Below are 24,498 nucleotides of genomic sequence, written 5' to 3'. Positions count from 1 at the left end.
CTGCCTGACCAAGCAGAGATTCTTGGGAAATGCCTGGATTTAAGCTGAACTGTGACAGGGAATGCCAAACCTCAGACTTCTGTTTTTCTGAAAGACAGTGTTACCGAACAAATGGACCTGTGGAGGGTTGGGGTGCCCAGATGATATTACCGGAAAAATGACACCCCCTGCCCCGGGATCCCTCGGTTGTAGGTCCTTTGCCTGCCGCCCTTGGAATTATGGCTCTGAATGGCAGAGTTTAGTGAAAAGGAAAGGAACTATTTATTCAAAACTTATACAGGTTTGATTAATGGCTAAATGTCTCTCTTAAATCTCAAAATCCCTTTAAAACACCCACCAACACACACAGTCCTGCCTTCCCTCGCTTTGTCCAGTTAGGCCAGTCAGCCCATTCAGTGGTACCGTCCTTCAGAAGAAAAAGAATAGAAGTCCGGGACTCAGCTAGGCAGGCCTCTTGCGGTTCTCAGCACCATCCACTGCGCCGCTGCGATCTCCAGTTCTTAACCCATAACCATTGTGGCACCTTCTCATGGCGCACTAGCAAGAGTCCTTTCTCCCCTCTTCCTTCCCACGGGGTCTTCACACTGTTCCCCAGATTCTGTGTCCCACTGTCTCTCCCGCAGACCCCTGTTTCTCCCCCTTCTTCTCCCAGTTACATTCTGTATTAAGTCTTTGAAACCTTCCTGATTAGCTTTGGTGATATGCAAAATAACGCTTTTTGCATATGAGGGATGAAGCTATCCTGTTATTGACATGCAAACTTGACTCTCAATGGCCCTGCTCAAAGCTCCCATCCCCCATGGCAGCCCACCCTGGGGTGGGGAGAATATATTTTCCTTGGACACCCCATTTTCTGGACCCTGTTACAAATATCATTTGGGGGTGCCCTAGCTGTGCCCCGTTACAACAGTGCCTCTGAGTGGCATATTCTGAAATCGGCCTGGTTTGGCAAAGGGAGGTAGACTATGTGTTTTTAGGTGTTTTAAAGGGAATGGGACTCAACAGTAGAAATATGCCATTTTACTAAATCTGTATAAACTTTAAATAAGCAACCCCTTTCCATTTTCACCAGACTCTTGCATTGGTAGTCACACTTCTTGGTGACAGGCAATCAGACCCCACAGCTGTTCCAGAACAGCATTGGCAATGTTCTGTAACAAACCTAAAAAGCTCAGGGGTAGCCTATGTGGTAGCCTTACAAACTCAGAGACCTAAAGTAACCACACAGGACAGTCTGAAGTTAAAACTTTTTAACTGAAAGCAGTTTATGGCAGGTACTCATGTTCTAGGTTAGAATCTTCCCTGACAAAAGTCAAACTTTACCTTAATTGAGCCTGTCTGTGGTTTTTTGCGTCTATCATAACATACCTTTGGAATGTTAAGGTAATTTCCCTTTTTTATGAACCCTTCAGGCACCAGAGCCAGAGATCACAAATCCCCTCATTGTTATTGTTATCATGTTAATTATTGACTGTTAACTATCTGGTGTCCATCTATGTAAAAGAAGTATGTCTATCATTTCACTATTTATCCAATCCCAGAGATGCTCTACACCCCACTTTGCTTTCCCCTGCCTCCCTAATCTCTCACCAATGGATTTCATGTAACCCCCTTACACCTCCTCTTTTTATTGTAATTTATAAAATAAGGTGCAAAACTGCGATTTTCCTGAGCATTTTCTCAGTAAGTTGAGGTTTGCTTCCCAGCCATTGTCAGTTTGGCTCAAATACACTCATAAAAATTCTTACAGGCATGGACATTTCCTACATTGACAACCTAAAATTCATCTATGACTTAAGTATATCGGTAGTAGATATATTCCATTGTATGCATATACCACAGTTTATTTAGCCATTCTGTTGATGGACATGTAGGCTGTTTCCAATTTTTGTTTACTATGAATACATGTGCTAAGAATACTCCAGTAAAAGTCTTTGTATGAATACTTGCTTTCATTTCTTTTCCTTGAGTACCTGGAATTTTTTTAGATTTCACATATACCTAGGAGTACAATTGCTAGGTCATGGGAAAAATGTATATTTAACTTTTTCAGGAACTGCCCAATCTTTTTCTAAAGTGGGTGCACAATTTCCCACTCCTATCAACAATATAAGAGAGTTCCAGTTGTTTCACACCCTCACCAACTGGAAGAGGGTGTTGTTCTAATCCAACTATAAGAAGTTTCGCTGAAGCTAAAATTTCTTCCTTCTTGATGTCAACTTCATCATTAGATTTTTAAGACCTCATGAGGCTCTCTGAGAATTCTTTTTCAGTCTCTTCTAGGTTTTGAAGATAAGTAACCTCTACCCAGAAAGGAACTAACTTGAATGAATTTCAGTTTGTTGAAAAAGAACATGAATGAAACTATACATTATTCAGCTTCCCAGATATCACAAGAGTCACTGAGACTCAAATTACTTGATTGATCTATTTTAAATATAATTTCTTGAATAAATATTTAAGTGCTATTTGTTCAAATAACCCAGGATTGACTAGAACTTTAGATACTAAACCTCATCTGTTAACTAAATCCCATTTAGAGAAGCCCTTTTCAGATTGATTAATTCTATTGCAAGAGAGACCAACAAGCTTAACTTTGGATTTTTGTTTGTTTTTCCTGATTGGGAATTTATTGGTATAGGTGTTTACAAATTAAGCCACCTTGGAATCATTGATAAATTTATTCTATTTATTTTTTATTCCTATATCCCCACACTGTACCCCTTTGGCAACCATCAGCTTGTTCTTTATATCTATGGGTCTGTTTCTATTTTGTTTCATTTTTCTCTGTCTGACTTATTGTCATTCTCTGTCTGACTAACTTCACTTAGCATAATACTCTCTAGGTTCATCCATGTTGTTACGAATAGCAAGGTTTCATTATTTTTTATTGTTGAGTAATATTCCATTGTATATACATATCAATCTATTCATCTATAGATGGACACCTAGGTTGCTTCAACATCTTGGCTATTAGTAATATTGCTACAATGACATAGGGCTGCATATATATTTTCAGGTTAGTGGTTTTGTTTTTTTCAGACTATGGGGTTCTTCTGGCTAGAGTCAGAAACCCCACATGCATAATGGGTTTAGAGATAGAAAGGGAACATCAGTACATAAAACATTCAAGCTAAGGATAAAATAAGTTGCCCTGGCAAAAATTATAGTACATTTTTAAAAATTTGCAAAGCTTCTCCCATAATATAAGTTATTCTCAAATTGTTAAAATTTGCTATTTTCTGAATATCATACAGGAGTTAATTCCCAGCAGGTAGCCATGTAGATACCAGAAACAGGGTCTGGAGCTAAGGGTACAGTGGAAGAGCAGGGTCTGGGGATTGCACAGAAATCTTCGGGAATCTGGTCTTCCCTCAAGATTGATGCCCAAGTACCTACCACATGACTCTGCTTTGTCATGCTCTTCATGTCAACAATAAATTATATTTTAAATTCTCCTCTAAAATGCCTCCCTTAGGAAATGATTTCAAATGTGATATAAGGCCAAGGAGAATCCAACATTTAGGGTAAGTTTTTCCTTAAACACTCTTATCTACTGAAAGCTTCCCTCTACAATTAAGTTTCAGTTAAGCACAATTGCAAGGGCTGGCTCTGCATGTGCCATCCTCATCTGCCCAAGGCATGTTTAACTTTTAAAATTATGATTGCTTACAAATTCATAAACTAGTTACTAAAATAGACAAAAACTCCTTTATAGTCTTTGGATAGTGTTTTTGTGGGAGAGTTGAAACATAAATGTAACTTTTTAACACTGTTAAGCCAATATATCTGACTTCAAATATTTACCAAAAAGGTGTGTACGTAACAGCACGTTTATAGGATGTGAAAATTTGGAAAGAGTACAATTTTTTATTGTGCCAATGGCTGATAATCCCCATGTGATATGTCCTGTGATGTCTGCAGTCACCATGCTGATGCTCCATTGTATTAATGATGAAGTTGGCTACATTTGCTTGCTTTATTTTGCTGCAGAACATAAAATATATTACATGATTAAGCAAGTAGCTCTCAAATGGAAGAATGCATACATTCCAAAATGTGCTGTAAATTTGGATTAAATAAAACTGATTTACCCATTGACTTCTATTATAGAATCAGAAATACATACCACAAGGGTGGAGAAATTGGTCTTTGGATGTAATACATTTATATTTAATAATGTAGCAACACTTATAATGAGACATAGTCAAAGGGAAAACAATAACTCTTTAATAAAATATTAACAATAATGCATTCATACCGAATATAAGTCATATTATTTTAAAACCACTGCAAGTAGACCTATAAAACAGTGTCAAATTTTAGAAGCCTAGTTGTCTGTTTCACATGTGGTTTCAATAGACAATCAATATTAAATGTCCACAGTTTACTAGCCTTAAACTACAAGATACTTTTAACTTGAAGTCCAAAGTAATAATTTTATCATTTTTGCCTCATTCTGGGATGGGTCAGAAATATTAATGTTTTTCTGCCCTTGCATTCATTCACTCACTCACTCATTGATCCACTCATTCATTCACGTGAATGCCTACTATATCTCAAATTCAGCTTGATTTTATTTGCTAGTAACAGAGGTTAAGAAAATAAAATTCAGCTTCTGGGTCTCAAAGCAGCATCATGGCCATTAGCAAGTACAAGCACCATACGAAAGGCAGCGAAATAGAGCCAAGAAGAAAGTGTTTGATCCATTTTCTAAGAAAAAATGAAGTGATGTGAAATCACCAGTTATGTTCATTCTATTGGAAAAACACTAGTCACAAGAACTCAGGCATGAGAAAGAAGGAGCCATGCGAGAAGGAAAGCAAGTAGCCTCTGGAGCAGAGAGTGGCCCCAGTTGACAACTAGCAAAGAAACAGGGACCTCAAAATTATAATAGCAAAAAAGCTGGATTCTACCAGAACCCAAATGAACTAAGAAGCAGATTCTTCTCCAGAACTTTAAATAAGATTCCAGCCCAGCCAACACATTGACTTTTGCCTTGTGTGACCCTAAGCAGAGCCTGACTAGACTTTTGATCTCTGGAACTATGAAATAATAAATTAATGGTGTTTTTAGCTGGTCTATTTGTAGTGATTTGCTTTGTAGCAATAGAAAGCTAATACAAGAAGGAGCAAATAAAGAATATATCTTGCTTTTTTTGTACAAACTATATTTCATGGTGTCTTAGCTCAGGTTAGTCAGTTCACTACCTTAAGTAACTTGTTACCATAACTTTTTACCATATGCTGGGTGGCCCAAACAGCAAACATTTATTTTTCACACTTCTGGAGGCTAGGAAATCCAAAATCAAGGTGCTTGCATATCCATTGTCTAGAGAGGGCTTGCTTCTTGGTTTGCAGACTTAAGTCTTCTTGCTGTGTCCTTACATGTCTCTTCTTATATGTGTACTGGTCCCATTCACAAGGGCTCCAACCTCATGGCCTAATTATCTCCAAAGTTCTCATCTCCAAGAGCCATCACATTGGGGATTAGGATTTCAACTTTTAGATTTGAGAAGGGGGTGCTCAAACATGCACTCCATAACACAAAGTAATGGTTACTAGAAGAACATTCTTCTTTTTAAGATTTTATTTATTTATTTTTAGAGAGAGGGGAAGGGAGGGAGAAAGAGAGAGAGAGAAACATTGCATTGATGTGCAAGAAAAACATCAATCGGTTGCCTCTCGCACACACTCCAACCAGGGACCTGGCCTGCAACCCAAGCTTGTGCCCTGACTGGGAATCAAACCACTGACCTTTCACTTTGTGGGACAATGCTCAACCAACTGAGCCATGATAGTCAGGACAGAACACTCTTCTTTATAAAATAATTCTATGCAATAAGTGCAAAAGTAATGCTAGAATTAGAATGTTATTATTTTACAACCCTAAATAAAATCATGGATCTAGACAATGATTAGCAATGTCTGCTAAAGTCATTAAGTAAAAGGTTGAATTAAACTAACAATACCTAAATCCTCTGATTCATTTAACATTACACAAAATGAAGTCTCCTGATGTGCTACAATGGGAAGTACACAGCACTACCAGTGTAGTATCCTTGACAAAATAACTAGATCTGAATTTAATCAAGCTTCCATAGGAATATGTGAAAATGTGGTGGGGCAGTAAGGCGAGAGAAACACACTAAATGACATCCTAAGGATGGAATCAGACAAATGTAAAACATAAGAAAAATCTTAAAGCAATGACCCGGAAAGAGACTTAATAGCTAAATCAATGAATTGAAATGTGTAGACTGAGTTTGGATTTTGATTCAAACAAACCAAATATAAAATTTTTGAGACATTTGGAAGAAGTTGAATATAGGTGAGATATTAAGGAATTATAATTAGTTTTATTAAGTATGATAATGGTACTGCAATGGCGTATTTTTAAAAATTACAAATACCAAAGTTTTTTTTTTTTAAGATTTATTTATTTATTTTTAGACAGAAGGGAAGGGAGAAGGAGAGGGAGAGAAACATCAATGAGTGGTTGCTTCTCCAGCGCCACCTACAGGGGACTTGGCCCACAACCCAGGCATGGGTCCCAACTGGGAATCAAATCAGTGACCCTTTGGTTCACATGCCAGTGCTCAATCTGCTGAACCACACCAGCAAGGGCTTTACCAGTTTTTATGGCTAAAATGATGTGGTATCTAGGTATACCTTAAAATATTCCAGAGGAAAAAAAGAAATGGGAATGGGACAGATGCAACAAGAATAGCAAAATGTTATTGTTGAAACTGGATGATGGGTAGTTGCAATATTGTGATTTATAAGAAATGCATATTTGGTAATTCAGATGACCAAAATATATTTTTCATATATATTTGATTTTCACCCACAATTCCTGGTTCACAATTCCCAGAAGTCTTGGAATTTCATAAGTGTGTGAGGTGTCTTTTGTTATGTTAATAAGGTGACATTTGTAAAGCAGCTAAGAATGGGGGTTGGTTGCCAATGGTATAAACTTTGATTAGAGGGGCTTTCAGTGCCATCCCCACTCCCGACCTCTGGGGAGGAGAGAGGGGCTGGAGGTTGAATCAATGACCAAGAACCAATCACTCATGATAATGTAACAAGACCTCTATAAAACCCCAAGAAGATGGGGTTTCGCAGAGTTTCCAGGTTGGTAAACACATGGAGATTTAGGGAGAATGGTGTGCCTGCAGAGGGCATAGAAGTTTTATGCCCTTTCCCCACATCTTGCTTTATGCATCTCTTCCATCTGGCTGTTCTTGAGTTATATCCCTTTACTATATGCTTCTCTGAATTCTGTGAGCCATTCCAGTAAATTAATCAAACTCAAGGAAGTACAGGTAACAACCTGGACTTGTGACTGGCATTCTGAATTGGAAGGGGTCGATGGAACCTCTAATCTACAGCCAGATGATCAGAGAGCCTGAGCTTGTGACTCGCATCTGAAGTGTGTGGGGAGGGTGGGGATTCTTGTAAAACTGAACCCTTAACCTGTGAAATCTGAGTCTGTCTCTGGGTAAGTAGTGCCGGAATTGAGTTGAATTCTCAGAAACTCTTGTAGTATCTGAGAATCGTTCATTGGTGTGAGGACCCCCTCGCTACTCCCCTTCCCTCTTTCCTCCCTTACCCACAACATGATGGAACTGGGTCCTGGAACCCAATTAAGTAGTATTTTTGTGTATGGTTGAAATTTTTATAATATAAAGTTAAAAAAAGAACAAAAAGCCTTTCAATTCTTCATGTATAGAAGATGCTCAAAAAATTATAACATTAAATAAATCTTACTATGAATTCTGTAACCATTGTCCTTCACTGTGCCCTTAAATAGATGTGCAGAAAAACATGGGTCTCTTCATGACTCCAGTCCTCAGGTCAGTCATGAGTATGGAGTAGGGAAGTAGTTCCAAACCAGTTACCCAAAACACCAAAAATAAAAGAAAATATTTATAAATTGATCTACAATAACATTAATAATTTCTATTATTTTTTCTTTTTTTATTGTTCAAATACATTTGTCTCCACTTTCCCGCCACCACTTTCCCCTGCTCCCCTCCCCTGCCTCCCTCCCTCAAACCTTTCCCACTTTGGCTTTGTCCATGGGTCCTTTATACATGTTCCTTGAAGAATTTCTATTATTAAAAGACGTTTTAAAGAAAATTAAAAGATATCCCCAAAACAAGATATAGTTAAAGTGAGACCACTTCTTACAATTGTGTATTTTTTCCCAACCATGCTCAGCTATAGGGCAGGCATAAGGTACGCAGAGAGTTATGTTTACCCAAAGTTGGGCTTTTCTTAAAATAGAAATTAAGGGTTTATTACAAAATGCAAAATGTTAGTTTCTCATTGTCAGTGTTTCAAGGAAACAAGGCCATGAGCTCTGGGTGAGGCTGGGGCAAAAAGCCAGGCTCAGGAGTGGACTAACAGGCTTTGGTTTACAATCTCCAGCAGGCGGGTGTTCTCCAGGGCAGCTGCCACCTGCTCCTGATCTGCAAGCTGCTTGTTCACTGCATGCTCTGAGGCATGAGTTCTTGGAGTAATATGCACATCCATCTTGAAACGCTGTTTGTCCTCCTCACCCGCAGTCAACCACAGCTCCCCAGAACATAGTAGATGAGGGAGTTAGCATTCTTCAGGAGCTCCCACCCCCAGCTCCGCTCAGCGCACCACTGCCCACTATCTAGAATTACTATATAGACCACAGTCAGACTGCACCTCCATGCCCAGAGTTAGGTTTTTATCCTTACAAGTACAGCACAGGACCATGAGCCAGGGGCTTGTGTTTTCAATGCATGAGAAAGAGTGATTCTAATGCAACAGAGTTTAATGGCTCAGGTTGCAAAGGAACTGGAATTGTGAAGGGAGAGAATGAGTCAGAAGTGCTCTATAAGCAGCACAGAAGGGTAAGGAGGACATCAATCCCGCCTGTAAGCCCAGTGGTATGAGGGGTGGGGAAAGAAATTGCTCATCCTCTTTCACTAAAGGGATGCAGGGGGAAAAGTGTCCTGCAGTTAGAGCAGGAAAGGAAAGTGCAGGTTTAAACAGGTTAAAGATATAGGAAGTTTTGAAGATTGATCATGAGTCCCAGACCATACAGTATATAAGTAAGTGTATATTAGTCAGAGTTCTCCAGAGAAACAGAACCAATAGGCTATATGAAGATTTATAGGAAAAGTTTTATTATGAGGGATTGCCTCGCAGAATTATGAAGCTGAGAAGCTCCACAGTCTGCCATCTGCAAGCTGCAGGCTCGGGAGAGCTGGTAGTATAATTCCACTCCAAACCCGAAGATCTGAGAACCAGGAGAGCTGATGGTGAAAGTCCCAGTCCTAGTACGGTGGCCCAAGAACCAGAGGGTTGATGACTGAAGGCAGGAAAAGATGGATGTATCATATGTCACAGTTCAAGCAGAGAGAGCAAATTCATTCTTCCTGGGCCTTTTTGGTCAATTCAGGTCCTCAGCTGACTGGATAACGCCCACCCTCTTTCATGAGAGTGATTTCTTTACATTTTAAATCTACTGATTCAAATGCTAACCTCCTCCAAAAACACTTCAAAGACACACCCAGAAATAATGTTTTACCAGCTCTCTGGGCATCTCTTAAGCCCAGTCAAGTTGACACATAAAATTAACTCTTGCAAAATTTTAGAGGTACATATACAGCAGGAGGCCTATTCATACTAGGGGACATACAGAGGTATTAGTGAATACAGATCTCTGCTGGTGGCTGACATTCACAGGGAAACGACTTGTCCTGACACCCTCGCTCTTGGGATTGGTTTGGTCTGAGGTGATGAGAGCTTCAGTAAAATTCAAAGCAGAGATGGATGACAGAGTCCCTGCACTGCCAGAGCCAGTGTGATAAAAACAGAGAAAAGTCAAATACAACTCTGATCTTTTGAGTCTGAGTGATTAAAGTCATGGGGAGATTCATTAGATATAGCAGGTTTGACAGATAATAATTAGTTTAGTGAAATGCAGAATAATTACCATAGGATTAAATTAAATCAAGAACATAGTGATGATTTCAAACAGAAAAATGTTTTGATTAAGATTGTCTATGAAATTGTCTTTGTTGCTGAATAACTTTTAAGCTTCAGTGTGTTCTAGAAGACTGGAGAAGTATTAAAATATTATAGAGCAATATTGAAACAGTGAGTTTCTTTTTCAGTATGTTCTCAGTGTTTATAGGCATTGGCATGTGACATTCTCATTTGAATATTACAAATAATCTAAGGCAAATGCAAAAAAAAAAACCAAACCCATAATGTAATACTTCTACTCATGCTCCAAAAGGAAAGAAATAGGAAAAATAAAAAAGACAGATAATACTAAGTGCTAGCAAGGATATGGATCATCTAGATATCCCATGCACTGCTGGAGGCAGTATGAATTATTATAATTACTTCATATAACATTTGGCAACATTTACTAAAACAAAAACAAAAAAACAAAAACCGAACAATGACTCCACACCTAGGTATAATACCCACACATATGTTCACAGCAGTACTTGTTATAAAAACCTTTAATTGGAAATAACCCAAATGTTCACTAATGGTAGGAGAGATAAATAAATCAATTTAATTAATTCTACAATGGAATACTATAGAGCAATAAGAATGGTGAACTACAGCTTTGAATAATAGGGTAATGGAATTTCACAAACATAATGTTGAACAAAAGAAGCCAGATCACAAAAATATGATTCCATTTATATAAAGTAGGGGTCATCAAACTACAGCCCATGAGCTGGCCCCTGTTTTTGTAATTATATTTTGTTTTTATTGTTTTGTTTTTTTAAAGATTTTTTTTTATTTTTAGAGAGAGGGGAAAGGAAGGAGAAAGAGAAACATTAACACGTGATTGCCTCTTGCACACCCCCTACCAGGGACAAGAGCAGCAACCCAGGTGTGAGCCCTGACTGGGAATCGAACTGGAGACCCTTTGATTCGCAGGTTGGCACTCAATCCACTGAGCCATACCAGCCAAGTATAATTATAGTTTTATTGGAACTCATCACACTCATTTGTTTGTGTAGTGTCATAGGCTGCTTCAGTGCTACAACCTCAGAGTTGAGTAATTGTGACTGAGACCATCTAGCCTGCAAGCCTGAGATATTTAATACCTGACTCTTTAAGAAAAAGTAGGCCGACCCTTGATATAAAGTTCAAAAACAGGCAAAATTAATCTATCACATTAGAAGTCAGGGTAGTATCTAGTACTAGAAAACTGTAAATATTATTATGAGTTTTTCCTTTTCTCAAAACCACTTAAGAAAATTTCACCTAAACCACAGATGTGGCAACTATTACAAACAAGAATTTTTTTTTAATTCACTAATATTTGGTACATAATTATGACCTCATTTAGACACGTTTCCATGTACACAAATTAGGATTGAAATAGAAGTAAGCATTAGTCTAGGAAATATTGTCTGTTTAAATTTAAGACTAATACAAGCAAGGACAATTTATTTATTTTTAAAAAGGTTTATTTATTTGTTATTAGAAAGAGGGGAAGGGTCCTGGCTGGTGTGACTCAGTGGATTGAGTGCTAACCTGTGAACCAAAGGGTCACCAGTTTGATTCCCAGTCAGGGCAAATGCCTGGATTGTGGACCATGTCCCCAGTAGGGGGCGCTCAAGAGGCAACCACACATTGATGCTTCTCTCCCTCTCTTTCTCCCTTCCACTCTCTCTAAATAAATACAATCGACAGAGAGAAAGAGAGAGAGAGAGAGAGAGAAAGAAAGAAAGAAAGAAAGAAAGAAAGAAAGAAAGAAAGAAAGAAAGAAAGAAAGAAAAGAAAAGAAAGAAAGAGAAAGAAAAAGAGGGAAAGGAAAAAGGAAAAGGAAAAGAAAAAAGAGAAAGAGGAAGGAAGGAAGGAAGGAAGGAAGGAAGGAAGGAAGGAAGGAAGGAAGGAAGGAAGGAGGGAGGGAGGAGACAGGAGGGAGAAAGTGAAGGAAAGAAACATTGATGTGTGAGAGAAACATCAACTTGTTGCCCTACCAGGACCAGGCCCACAACCCAGGTATGTGCCCCAAAATGGGATTCAAACCAGTGACCTTTCACCTTGAGGGACGATGCCCAACAAACTGAGCCACATTAGTCAGGGCACAAAGTAAGAGAATTCAACACACACACGCACACTCACACACAGGTGACATTTGCCAATGTCTGAAGATATTGGTTGTCACAAGTTGGCGAAGCGGGTGCTACTGGATAGATGCTGTTAACCATTCTGCAATGCACAGGACAGCCTCCCATAATAAATAGTTACCCAGCCCCAAATATCAACAGTGCTCAAGTTAAGGAACCAAGTTTTGATGAATGGCAAAATAAATTTAGTGCCTCTAGAAGAAGTCGTATAAAATGGTGATTATTGTAATAAGATTAAAGCAGTGCTGTCCAATAGAACATTGTGCAATGAGAGAAACTTTCCGTATCTGTGCTGTTCAGTTGCTGTTAGCTATGTGTGGGTATATTGAACACTTGAAATATGGCTAGTGCAACTTAGAAACTGAATATTTACTTTATGTACTTTTAATAAATTTAAATTAAATAAAATTATCGCTTCTCGGCCTTTTGGCTAAGATCAAGTGTAGTATCTGTTCTTATCAGTTTAATATCTGATACGTCCTCTATCCGAGGATATTATATTAAATGGATTTTTGGAGCTGGGAGATGGAATAGGAGCTTGCTCCGTCCACTCCGCGCATCGACCCGGTATTGCAGTACTTCCGGGAACGGTGCACCCCCCTCTCGGGGGAAAATAAAAAAAATAAAAAATAAAAAAATAAAAAAATAAATAAAATAAATTAAATAAAATTAGCAACTACCATATAGGACAGCACATGAGGTAGACTCAGAACATAGAGATTTGAATACTCAAACTCTTTTTTGAATAGCCCCTCCCTCCACAATAATATCTAGAGTTTATTTTATTGATTATGCTATGACAGTTGTCCCAGTTTTTCCCTCTTTATCCCCCTTCATCCAGCAGCCCCACTTCCTCAGGCAATCCCCCCACCATTGTTTATGTCCATGGATCATGCATATAAGATCTTTGTCTACTCCATTTCTTATACTGTATTTTACATCCCTATGGCTATTGTGTTACTACCTATTTGTACTTCTTAATCCCTTCATCGCCTCACCCATCTGGCAACTATCAAAATGCTCTCTGAGTCTATGATTTTATCTCTGTTCTTGTTCGCTTAGTTTGTTTTTTTAGATTCAGTTGTTGATAGATTTGTAATTTTTGCCATTTTATTGTTCATAGTTTTTATCTTTTTCTTAAATAAGTCCTTTTAACATTTCACATAATAATGTTTGGTGATCAGGAACTCCTTTAGTTTTTTTTCTTGTCTGGGAAGCTCTTTATCTACCCTTCAATTCTAAATGATAGCTTTGCTAGGTAGAGCAATCTTGGCTTTAGGTCCCTGCTGTTCATGACTTTAAATATTTCTTGCCAACCACTTCTAGCCTGCAAAGTCTCTTTTGAGAAATTAGCTGACAGTCTTATGGGAACTTCCCTGTAAGTAACTAACTTATTTTCTCTTGGTGCTTTTAAGATTCTCTTTTTCTTTAATCTCTGGCATTTAAGTATGATGCGTCTTGGAGTCGGTCTCTTTGCATCCATCTTGTTTGGGACTCTCTGTGCTTCCTGGACTTGTATGTCTATTTCCTTCCCCAAATTAGGGGAGTTTTCTTTCATTATGTTTTCAAATAGATTTCCAATATCTAGCTCTTTCTCTTCTTCTGGGCCCCTATGATGCTTATGTTGGAACTCTTGAAGTTGTCCCAGAGGCTGCTTACACTAACATCATTTTTTTTAATTCTTTTTTCTTCTTGTGATTGGTTGTTTTTTGCTTCCTTATGTGCCAAATCATTGATTTGATTCTTGGCTTCATCCTCTCTACTGTTGTTTCCCTGTAGATTATTCTTTATTTCACCTAGTGTATCCTTCATTTCTAACTGGATCTTTTTTATGCTGTTGAGGTCCTCACTAAGTTCCCTGAGCATCCTATAATTAGTGTTTTGAACTCTGCATCTGATAGATTGCTTATCTCTATTTTGTTTAGTTCTTTATCTGGAGTTTGGATGTGTTCTTTCATTTAGGCCACTTTTCTTTACCTCCTCATTTTGGCAGCCTCCCTGTGTTTGTTTCTATGTATTTGATAGAGCTGCTTTCACTCCCTGTCTTGGTAGCATGGCCTAATGTAAGATGTCCTATAAGGTCTAGTGACACAGCCTCCCCTATCACCCAAGCTGGGTACTCAAGGTATGTCCTTTGTGTGGGCTGAGTACACCTTCTTCTTGTAGTTGAGCCTTGGTTGCTGCTGACACATCAATGGGAGGGATTTACACAGGCCAGTCAGCAGTGAGGACTGCCTATGACCCCTGATCACCAACTTCCACTCTCCATGGAGGATCAGCTGTTCAAGGGTTGGGTGGTGGTGTTCCAATGTGGTCTGTAACTATCCACTGGGTATGCAGGCTCTGGGGTTTCCGCAGGCTCTTGGTGCAGGCCAAGATCAGGCCCTACCTAGGGCCAGCCTGCTTGAGCTATAAAGCAATCTGAGATGGCTGCTACTTCTGCTGGGTTTGGAGATTTCCAGAAGTCAATCTGTCAATCTAGGCTGGCTGCTGCTATTCCCAGGCCTGGCAAGAGGTACAGAGGCTGGGAGCTCACTGAGACCAGCTATTGATTGACTGAAAGGAGTTAGGAAGTTGTGAAGCATGAGCTAACATTAGCCATTCATATGGAAAAGTCACTGTTAACAGCTTGTGTGGGCCAGTTCCACATCTCTGCTCCTCCTACCAGTCTGGATGGATGTGGTTTCTTTAATTCTGTAGTTGTCAGACTTCCATTCAACACGATTTCTGACAGTTCTGAGTGATGGTTGTTCTATAGTTTAGCTGAAACTTTGATGTGGTTGTACAAGGAGGCGAGCCGTGTTTAACTATGCTGCAATTTTGACTGGAAGTATAGAGTTTCATTTTTACTTTTTTAATACAATAAATTGTTTTTAAAGGTAATAATCAACAAGTAATTAAATTTAGTGACATATTTAATCAATCTCTGTTCTCACTGCTATTTATTACACTTCATGCCTTCCCTCTGGGGTCACTATTGTTCTGGCTGAAGTATGCCCTGTGATAATTCTTATAGTGAAAATCCATAGATAACAAATTCTTCTAGCATGTATGTATGAGAAGGACCTTATTTTATTACTATTTTTTTAATTTATTTTTCAATTACAGTTGACATACAATATTATATTAGTTTCAGTGTCACCATTTTTAAAATGATATCTTAACAGAAAATAAATGTCTAGATTGCATTATTTCACCTCAATACTTTGAATATATTGGTCAACTGTCTACTAGTATTATGAGGAATCTGCTATTAGAGTCATTGTTATACTTTTGAAAGTAATTGTTTAATCTCTGCAGTGACTTTTTAGATTTTTTTACTCATTGATTCTTTGCAATTTCACTTCAATGTATCTAACTGTAGATTCTTCTATCCTGTTTGCTATTCAGCACTTTGATCTAAGGACCCATATCTTCAATTTTGGAAAATTATAAATTTTACATCTTGAAAAACAGTGCTTCTCTTCCATTTCCCCAAGTCTCTTACTTTAGAATTCATGTTTTTGTCCTCCATGTCTCTTAACTATTGTTCTATATTTGTTTTTAATCTTTCTTTTTCTTCATGCTCTCTTTCAGGGGAGTTCATCAAGACTACCTTTCAACAAAATCATCCCTTTACTGTGCCTTGTCTTGAATTTATCCCATCTGTCTTTAAAATTTCTATGATTTTTTATTTAAAAATGCATCATTGATTCTTTTTCATATCTGCCTATGCTTGTTCCTTTTCTGCTTATCTTTATTTATAGTTTCAGGCACTCATAAATAAAAATTATTCTTTTTTTCAATATCCTAATATAGTTATTTTAAGGTCTTTGACTGACTTTTCCATAAGTTATTGTTGCCTGCAATAAATTTATTATCTGATTATTGACTTGTAGTCTACCTTTCTTGGCCTTCGATTTCTGTACATGTTTTTGGCATTCTGGTTTGTAGGAGTTTTTGAATGGTGGGTAGGTAGGTCTCCATCTTCCTCTGTCTTTTTCCCGTCCTCTGTGGCAACAACCAGGGAGATGAGTATAAAATCATGCTCTATGATGGCATCTGTGAGGTCTTGCCAGATGGCATCCAATGGATGACTCGATTCAGTTCCAGGTGCAAAGATTGTATTTGTGTTCTCCCTCCTTCCTAGATCTATAGATTGCTGAAATCCATAGCCTTTACAAATTATTGGCAATAGCATTTTCCCACCACAGCCTCTTTACTAGGTGAAGAGTTGCCATCCCAACCTAAGGCTTTAAGCAGAGACCCTGATAATAGTCTTCCTTCTTGCATGAGTTCTGTTCAGCTCCTGTTACCCTGAAGAACCAACATCAGCTTCCAGATCCAGAGTCTCACAAACCTGAGGTTTTATGTCCCCATCATCTTTTTATCTGGTCAGTTTCTGTCCAGTTATTTATCTTGCTTTTCAGTCCAGCTATGTTTTTCCTTATGTAACTTTTATATCATGTTTATTGATGTTATCATATGAATAAGTTTATTTCAATCAATTTAGAGACATTACATTGTGTATTATGTTACCAGAAAGCCAATTTCATAACTTCTGACAAATTGTTCCTTTGTGTACAACAATCTTCCAGGACTATTCTGCTTCCAAATCATCAAAACTAGTCTGAAGGAACCTCCTTCTACACTCTTTCTAGATAACTGCATCTATATCATGGACACTTTTCTTCTCTGCTTCTAACTACAATGTATTTGTCTTGATATCTGTCTTATTAAGAGACTGAAAGATGTTTCATAATTATTTTGTACACTCCAGAATATAGCAGATTTCCAGCACATAATAGATGCTCAATAAAAATTTATTTTATTTAACTAAGTGGAATAGAGGAAAGGTCCCAAACAGATTCAAGAGAACTGTATTTTAAAAACTTATATCCAGGAGAATCAAAATGGTGGAGGAGCGAGTGAAAGTCACACTGACCTCCTCCCAGGACAAAACTGGAATTACAACTAAATTGTGGAGAAATCACCTGGAAAAACAACTGAACAATAGTGAGAGAAGAGCCTTATAACCTCGGAAAGACAGAAGAATCAGCTTTAGCACAACATAACTGGTAAGGAGTGAGGTAGAGACTCGAGAAAGTGCATGGGGTTCCCATGGGTGGCAGCATCAGAAGTATATTGAAACTGCAAGTTTGATAACCTGAGAAGAGCGGGGTCTAAACCATAAGTGGAGATCTCCAGCCTACAGCACGAGAGCCCAAAAAGTACACAGATAACAGCCAGCTGTGAAATGTGGCAGGGTTGCTCTATGCCAGACACAGGTGGCTGGAGACGCAAAGAGCCATTTAAAAGGCCAATGCATAAGTTTTATTTGCAGCCACTTATGCTGGTCTCTAGTAAAGGTGAGGGCAGAGTGGGCTGGAGACGCCTGAGGAGGGACTGGGGAAAGAGGCTTTGGGGAGAGAACTGAGAGAGTTGCCAGCGCGATCCCAGTGCTGACTCCTCCCCCATGCAGCAGCAGCCATCTTGCTCAGGCAGAACACTCGCCTGAGTGGCAGCAGTGTGAGCAGTGAAACATGGAGCAGACTGAAAGTGACCAGAGGGGATGGGGAAGGAGGACAATGGTGGAAAGAAGGGGAAGAGACTAGACAAAGAACATGTATGAATGACCCATGGACGCGGACAACAGAGTGGGAATTGACTGTGGGAGTGGGGGTGGGGGTAAAGGGGGAAAAACTGAGACAACCATAATAGAATAAACATGATTTAAAAGTAAAAAAATTAAAAGTAAAATAAAATAAAATTTATATCCAGCATCTTAAACCCATTGCATTGCTTTACTGCTGTCTGAATATGAACTTAAATTAGAATGAAAATGAAGACAACAAATTCAGAAAATAATTTACAGAAAGAGTCTATGGAACTTGGTGACAGATATGGTGGAGGAAGGAGATTATACTAGAATTAATTACAAGGTTTCTAACTCAAGTGATTGGGCACCTAATGATAGCGTTATCCAATACAATGAACATTGAGGAAGAAGCAGATGTGTAGGAAACGTGAAATCAATTTAAGATATGTCAAGTTTTACAAACTTTTCATACTTCTTATCTATGCCTAAGATTGACATAAAGGTGTCATATTTATAACACATTTGAGAAAAATCTCTGATCACAAAGTTCCATCTGGAATGTAAATGGTGTAATATTTTGATAAAGTTATAGGAAATTATCCACAACAATTTAGGAAATGTAATAAATAAAAACATCTTGTGTAAAATTGTCATTCTCCCAGAGTTTGCATAATTTTTCTTGATGAGGCATATAACTGTTGAAGCATTTGCTTAATTGATAATTTGTGCATAATTTTCTAAACTTTAGAACATAATTATCATCACTTGTGTCTGAGTTAACACTGAAATGAAACACTTTGGTAAAATGTTGTAGACAGTTACATAGTTTTAAAGATAGCAAGTAAAGAAGAAAGAGAAAATTTTTTATTAACTTAACAGGAGGCTTCTGTCAAGTTCCTTACAACTTAGCATGCTTCAGGGTAAAATAAATTTGGACATAATAAGAACACTAATCTAAAGCAAAATTGATTCCGATTTTAATGAGTTAAACCAAGATCAGATTTTAGTTTTAATTCCAATTTTTAATTACATATATAATTTTTAAAATGTTAGCACTGCACAGGACCTTAAACATCACTCAAATCAAAAAACTGAGTTCCAAACAAGGGATACAAAAATGTCACAAAGAAACAAATAAAACTTTGTGCTCTTGTTACTTTATTGCATAACTTATGACCCCAAACATAGGGACTTAAAACAACATGGTATTTTGTATGGTTTCTATGGGTTTGGATCTTGGGGAAGGGCTCATCTGGAAGGTTCTACCTTGAGGTATCTTATTGATACACAGTCAGGTGGTGGCTAGTGCTAAACTGTTCAAGACCTACCCTTGGAAATCTCACTGTATCATTGCTGCTATATTCTACTGGTTAAAACAGTCACAAAAGCCCACCTATTTACAAGGGGTCAGGACATGGACTCCCTACCTCTTGATAAGAAGTGTGTCAAGAACACATTCAAAGAGTAGATGAGATGGTAAATATTATATGGCCTCCTTTGCAATATACAGCTTGCCATGTATTGATATAAATCCTATCAGTTCTACATACCTAGCATTTACCATAAATTTGTTTATCAAATTAATGAGCATTAAATTATTTTTTAAGTCCTATTTGCTTATGAAATTATTTTCAACTGATTTTTAAAAAATTATTATCATTATTGAAATGTATTAACATGATTACAGCACCAAAATGAGACCTAATCCCATGTATGATTTTCTCCTCCCAACTTCTCCATCTTCCATGGTGGAAAAACAACTGTTTATGTTTAAAAATAAAATATATATATAAAGCAAGATGGCAGTGGAGTAGGTAAATGTTAAACTCACCTCCTTCCAGGACCAAACTGGAATTACAATTAAAATACAAAGCAATCACCTGGAAAAACCAACTGACTACTAGCTTAAGAGAAGTCTTATAAACAAGGATTTACAGAAAAAAAGCCACATTGAGACTGGTAGGAAGGGTGGGAACCTGAAAAGAACTGGTCCTGCTCTTATGGGTGTGGCTGAGATTCTGGAAGGATATCTCAGCTGCAAAGTTTCCCCCTGATAAGTGAGGGGTTTCAACTCCACGTGGAGCTCCATAGCCCAGAGCAGCAGAGGCAGGAAGAGGTACCCACATAACATTTGGCTGTGGAAATCAGCAGGGATTCCATCTGCCTGCGAGAGAAAGGGAGTCTACTAAAGAGAGAGGCACTGTCTTAAAGGGCCAACACAGCCCTGACCAGTGGCTCAGTTGGTTGGATATCATCCCACAGAGTGAAATGTTGCTGGTTTGATTCCTGATCAGGACACATGCCTGGGTTGCAGGCTGGTTCCTTGTTGGAGTGCATATGAGAGGCAACTGATTGATGTTTCTCTCTCACATCAATGTTTCTCTCCCTCTCTTTCTCCCTCTTTTCCCCTCTCTCTAAAAAACAAATGAAATCTTTTTTAAAAAAATATTTTAAAGGGCCAATGCACAAAATTTTTTCACAACTACTTACCCTGGGCTCCAGTGGAGGGAGGGAGGAACTAACTAGAGCTGCATGAGGAGAGACTGGGGTTTGTGGCTCTGGGGAGGAAGCTGAAGAAACAGTCACCAGATTTCCTGTGCTGAGTCCCTCTTCCACACTGCAGACACCATCTTTCTTGGGTGGAGCCCTCCCCTCCCTGTGGCATCAGCCTGGGGGAAAGCAATAGCCCCACCCTTTGGCCTCCTTGTGGCCCCACCCTACAGAGCTCACACCCAACTGAGGAGTCAGCTGCCCTGATCAGGGTGTATAGGTCTGGGCAGACTCAGGGGGTGTTGGTGACTGAATTGTGTATCTTTGGGGTGGGGGCTGTTCCCCCAACTTTCCATGAATCTGACTGGTGCATCCCCCACATGGAAGATCCACTAGCTCTGCTCTTCAGGGTCCCAGCAGCCCCACCATCCCGACACCTGGTGGCTCAACACTGCTTAGGTCTGAGCAGAATCTGGAATAGACTGAGTTGTGTGGCTCTAGGGTGGGGGCCACTCCTCCCACTTTCCCCCAAGCCTGAATGGCACCTCCCCTTTACAGGAAGCCCACTAGCCCCATCGACCCAACTTCCACCAGCACTACTTTGCTAAGATTGGCTCCTGGCAGAATCTGGGAAATACCGAATTGTGTGATGCCAAGATGGGTGCCATTATTCCCTGGTATGTCCGACCAGTGCAGACCCCTGCCATCACATGATCAAGTCTGTTTGAGCATGATATATATACTCTGCTGATCTCACCCTGATGATTTCCTGAGATCCCACCTCACCACAAAGTTGTGAGTGGGTGGCAGCGGGTGGCAGCTAGACCTGATATACCCTTGGATTTTGCTGAGTGGCCTCAGACCCAGCACTGGCACAAGTTTGAATCTGTACCGATCTGGTGAACAATGGTTGCCCCTACCTGGTGACTCACTGAAAACCTATCTCATGCAACTTGAGTACCACCAGAGGCTCTATCAGTGCCTGAGCCTGACTGGCAACTGACAGGTGGAGGCAGACAGATGCAGATATCAAGGTGCCTTGGGATTTTTGGTGACCTGGCCCTGGGCTCAATGCTGGTACAAGCCAGTGTCAATGCACAGCTTGGTCCTTCTGGTACATATCCAGATCCAGCAGAGGAAGCCACAAACTGTGGATTGCTTTGTAGCTCCAAATAGGTTGCCCAGGGCCAGTCACAAGCAGTGTCCGACATGGCCTACACCACAGTCCCTCCCAAGGGTCCCCAGAATCAACATACCAGTGGTCAGCTTCAGACAACATCAGAGCAAGATCAAATTAGCTTCACAAACAGCATTACCAAAAGGGAGATATTAGCAGGTACCTGACCCTGGTGAGGCAAATTTTACTTCATGTGGTCAACACCCACATAGGAGCTGGTACACTGTGGTCAGGGTTGATCCTCACAATCAGCCAACCTGGGGGTCAATCCCATACATGAATGAGCCAGTAGCAATCAAGACTCAATTACAATAGGAGGGCCCATATAACCCACACAAGAGACATTCCTGGAGTACCAGCTCAGGTGATAAAGGAGACTATGCCACTGGGCCCCACAGGACACCAACTACATAAGGCCACCCTACTGAAACTAGGAATCATAGCAGATCTATCTAACACACAGAAAAAAAAAAAAGAGGCTGCCAAAATGGGGAAAAAATAAACATGCCCCAAATAAAAGAACCAAAGAAATCTCTAGAAAAAGATCTAAATGAAAAGGAGGCAAGTAATTTATCAGATATACAGTTCAAAAAAATGGTTATAACTATGCTCAAGGAACTTAGAACTACAACAGCATGAAAAAAGACATAGAAACCATATAAAAGAACAGTCATAAATGAAGAATATAATATCTGAAATGAAGAATTCACTAGAAGGAACAGTAGGTTCAATGAGGCAGAGGATTGTATCAGTGATTTGACAGACAAGGTAACAGAAAAAACCCAATCAGCGCAGGAAAAAAAGAATTTTTAAAAATGAAGATAGTTTAAGGGACTTTTGGGTTCATTTAGCTAGAGGTATGGGGCACACTAAGGCCAGATGATGCTTGTTTGAGAAATTTTAGTTAAGTCTGAGGCATAAGACAAGACAGGCCATTGGTATGGAAAAGCCACTGGAAACAGCTTGGGTGGGCCCACAAGTTGGGTGGGGTGGGGTTTAGGGAATAACCAGGATTGGGCAAACAGTGATAGCCAGGTTAATGAGGATTCAGATATGGTGCCCGCCTGCAGTTTCTGTTGGGGGAGGCCTCATCAAAAGAAAAGTGGCCTCTGCCAGCACTTTTGTCTGAGAGAAAGCTGCCCCTCCAGCTCTCGCCCTGATTCTAGACACTTTAATTCCTCCCCATATGTACCTGGTGCCTTTCAAGCTGCTGCCCCAGTGCTGGAGCTCAGGGTGAGTCAGAATAATTCCATGTATAGACTCTTCAAAAATAACTGCCTGGGACTCCAAGCACCCTCTGTCTCATTCAGTCTCAATTCCCACTAGTTTTTACAGCCATAAGTTGTGGGGACTTCTCTTCCTGGAAATGGAACCTGAGCTTAGGGGCCTTGAGTGGGTCTGGGACCCCTCATTTTTTGGGTGGGGGGCCCACAGTGGACATATCACTTTCCTTTCTTTCTTTCTTTCTTTCTTTCTTTCTTTCTTTCTTTCTTTCTTTCTTTCTTTCTTTCTTTCTTTCTTTTTCTTTCTTTCTTTCTTTCTTTCTTTCTTCTTTCTTTCCTTTTCTTCTAAAGATTTTATTTATTTATTTATAGAGAGGGGAAGAGAGGGAGAGAAACATCCATGTGTGGTTGCATTTTGCACACCCCCTGCTGGGGACCTGGCCTGCAACCAAGGCATGTGCCCTACACTGGGAATCAAACTGCTGACCCTTTGGTTTGCAGGCTGGCACTCAATCCACTGAGCCACATCAGCTGGGGCTATTTATTTATTTTTATAGAGAGGGTAAGGGAGAGAGTAAGACAGGGAGGGAAACAAAAATGCGAGAGAGAAATATTGAGTACTTGTCCCTAGCATGCACCCAACTTGGGACCTGGCCTGCAACCCAGGCATGTGCCCTGCACTGGGAATCGAACCTGCAACCTTTCAGCTACAGGACAATTCTCCAGCCGAGCGACACTGGCCAGAGCTGAGGTATAGCTTAATGATTTCTTACATTTATAACATGCTAAAATGATAATGTTTCAGATATACTGAGTTAAAATATATTACTAAAATAATTTTCATGGTCCTTTTATTTATTTCTTTTGTATATATATTTTATTGATTATGCTATTACAGTTGTCCCATTTTTTCTCTCATTTATTCCCCTCTGCCCTGCATGCACCCTCCAGCCAGCATTCCTACCTCCCCGCCCTTGGTTCATGTCCATGGGTCGCACATATAAGTTCTTTGGCTTCTCCTTTTCCTATACTGTTCTTAACCTCTCCCTGTCTATTTTGTACCTACTACTTACGCTTCTTATTCCCTGAACTTTTTTCCCCCATTCTCCTCCTCCCTCTCCCCACTGATAACCCTCCATGTGATCTCCATTTCTGTGATTCTATTCCTGTTCTGGTTGTTTACCTAGTTTTTGTTTTCCTTTTTTAGGTTCAGTTGCTGATAGATGTGAGTTTGTTGTCATTTTACTGTTCATAGTGTTTGATCTTCTTTTTTCTTAGATAAGTCCCTTTAACATTTCATATAATAAGAGCTTGGTGATGATGAATTCCTTTAACTTGGCCTTATCTGGGAAGCACTTTATCTGTCTTTCCATTTTAAATGATAGCTTTGCTGGACAGAGTCATCTTGGATGTAGGTCCTTGCCTTTCATGACTTCGAATACTTCTTGCCAGCCCCTTCTTGCCTGTAAGTTTTCTATTGAGAAATCAGCTGAGAGCTTTATGGGAACTCCTTGGTAGGTAACTGTCTCCTTTTCTCCTGCTGCTTTTAAGATTCTCTCCTTATCTTTAATCTTGGGGAATGTAATTATGATGTGCCTTGGTGTGTGCTTCCTTCGGTCCAACTTCTTTGGGACTCTCTGAGCATCCTGGATCTCCTGGAAGTCTATTTCCTTGTCCAGATTGGGGAAGTTCTCCTTCGTTATTTTTTCAAATAAGTTTTCAATTTCTTGCTCCTTCTGGCACCGCTATGATTTGGATGTTGGAACATTTAAAATTGTCCCAGAGGTTCGTAAGCCTCTCCTCATTTTTTTGAATTCTTATTTCTTCATTCTGCTCTGGTTGAATATTTATTTCTTCTTCCTGCTTCAAATCGTTGATTTGAGTC

The 24,498-nt window shown here is 39.4% G+C and overlaps 1 non-coding gene and 1 pseudogene across 1 annotated transcript; one reads left to right on the top strand and one right to left on the bottom strand.

Annotated features, from left to right (window-relative positions):
• The window catches only part of LOC129065049 (citrate synthase-lysine N-methyltransferase CSKMT, mitochondrial-like), a 136,469-nt pseudogene extending 127,932 nt beyond the window's left edge, over nt 1-8,537 (bottom strand).
• Nucleotides 8,538-12,555: 4,018 nt separating this feature from the next.
• On the top strand, nt 12,556-12,746 carry LOC129065290 (U2 spliceosomal RNA). The gene has a single exon (XR_008528562.1). It is a non-coding gene; the product is annotated as a U2 spliceosomal RNA (small nuclear RNA).
• The last annotated feature ends 11,752 nt before the right edge of the window (nt 12,747-24,498 follow it).

This window comes from Pteronotus mesoamericanus, unplaced genomic scaffold, assembly GCF_021234165.1.
Source record: "Pteronotus mesoamericanus isolate MK-2021 breed Mesoamerican mustached bat unplaced genomic scaffold, CSHL_Meso_final contig_173, whole genome shotgun sequence".
Classification (NCBI taxonomy): domain Eukaryota; kingdom Metazoa; phylum Chordata; class Mammalia; order Chiroptera; family Mormoopidae; genus Pteronotus; species Pteronotus mesoamericanus.
This window is presented reverse-complemented; position numbering and strand designations above follow the sequence as displayed.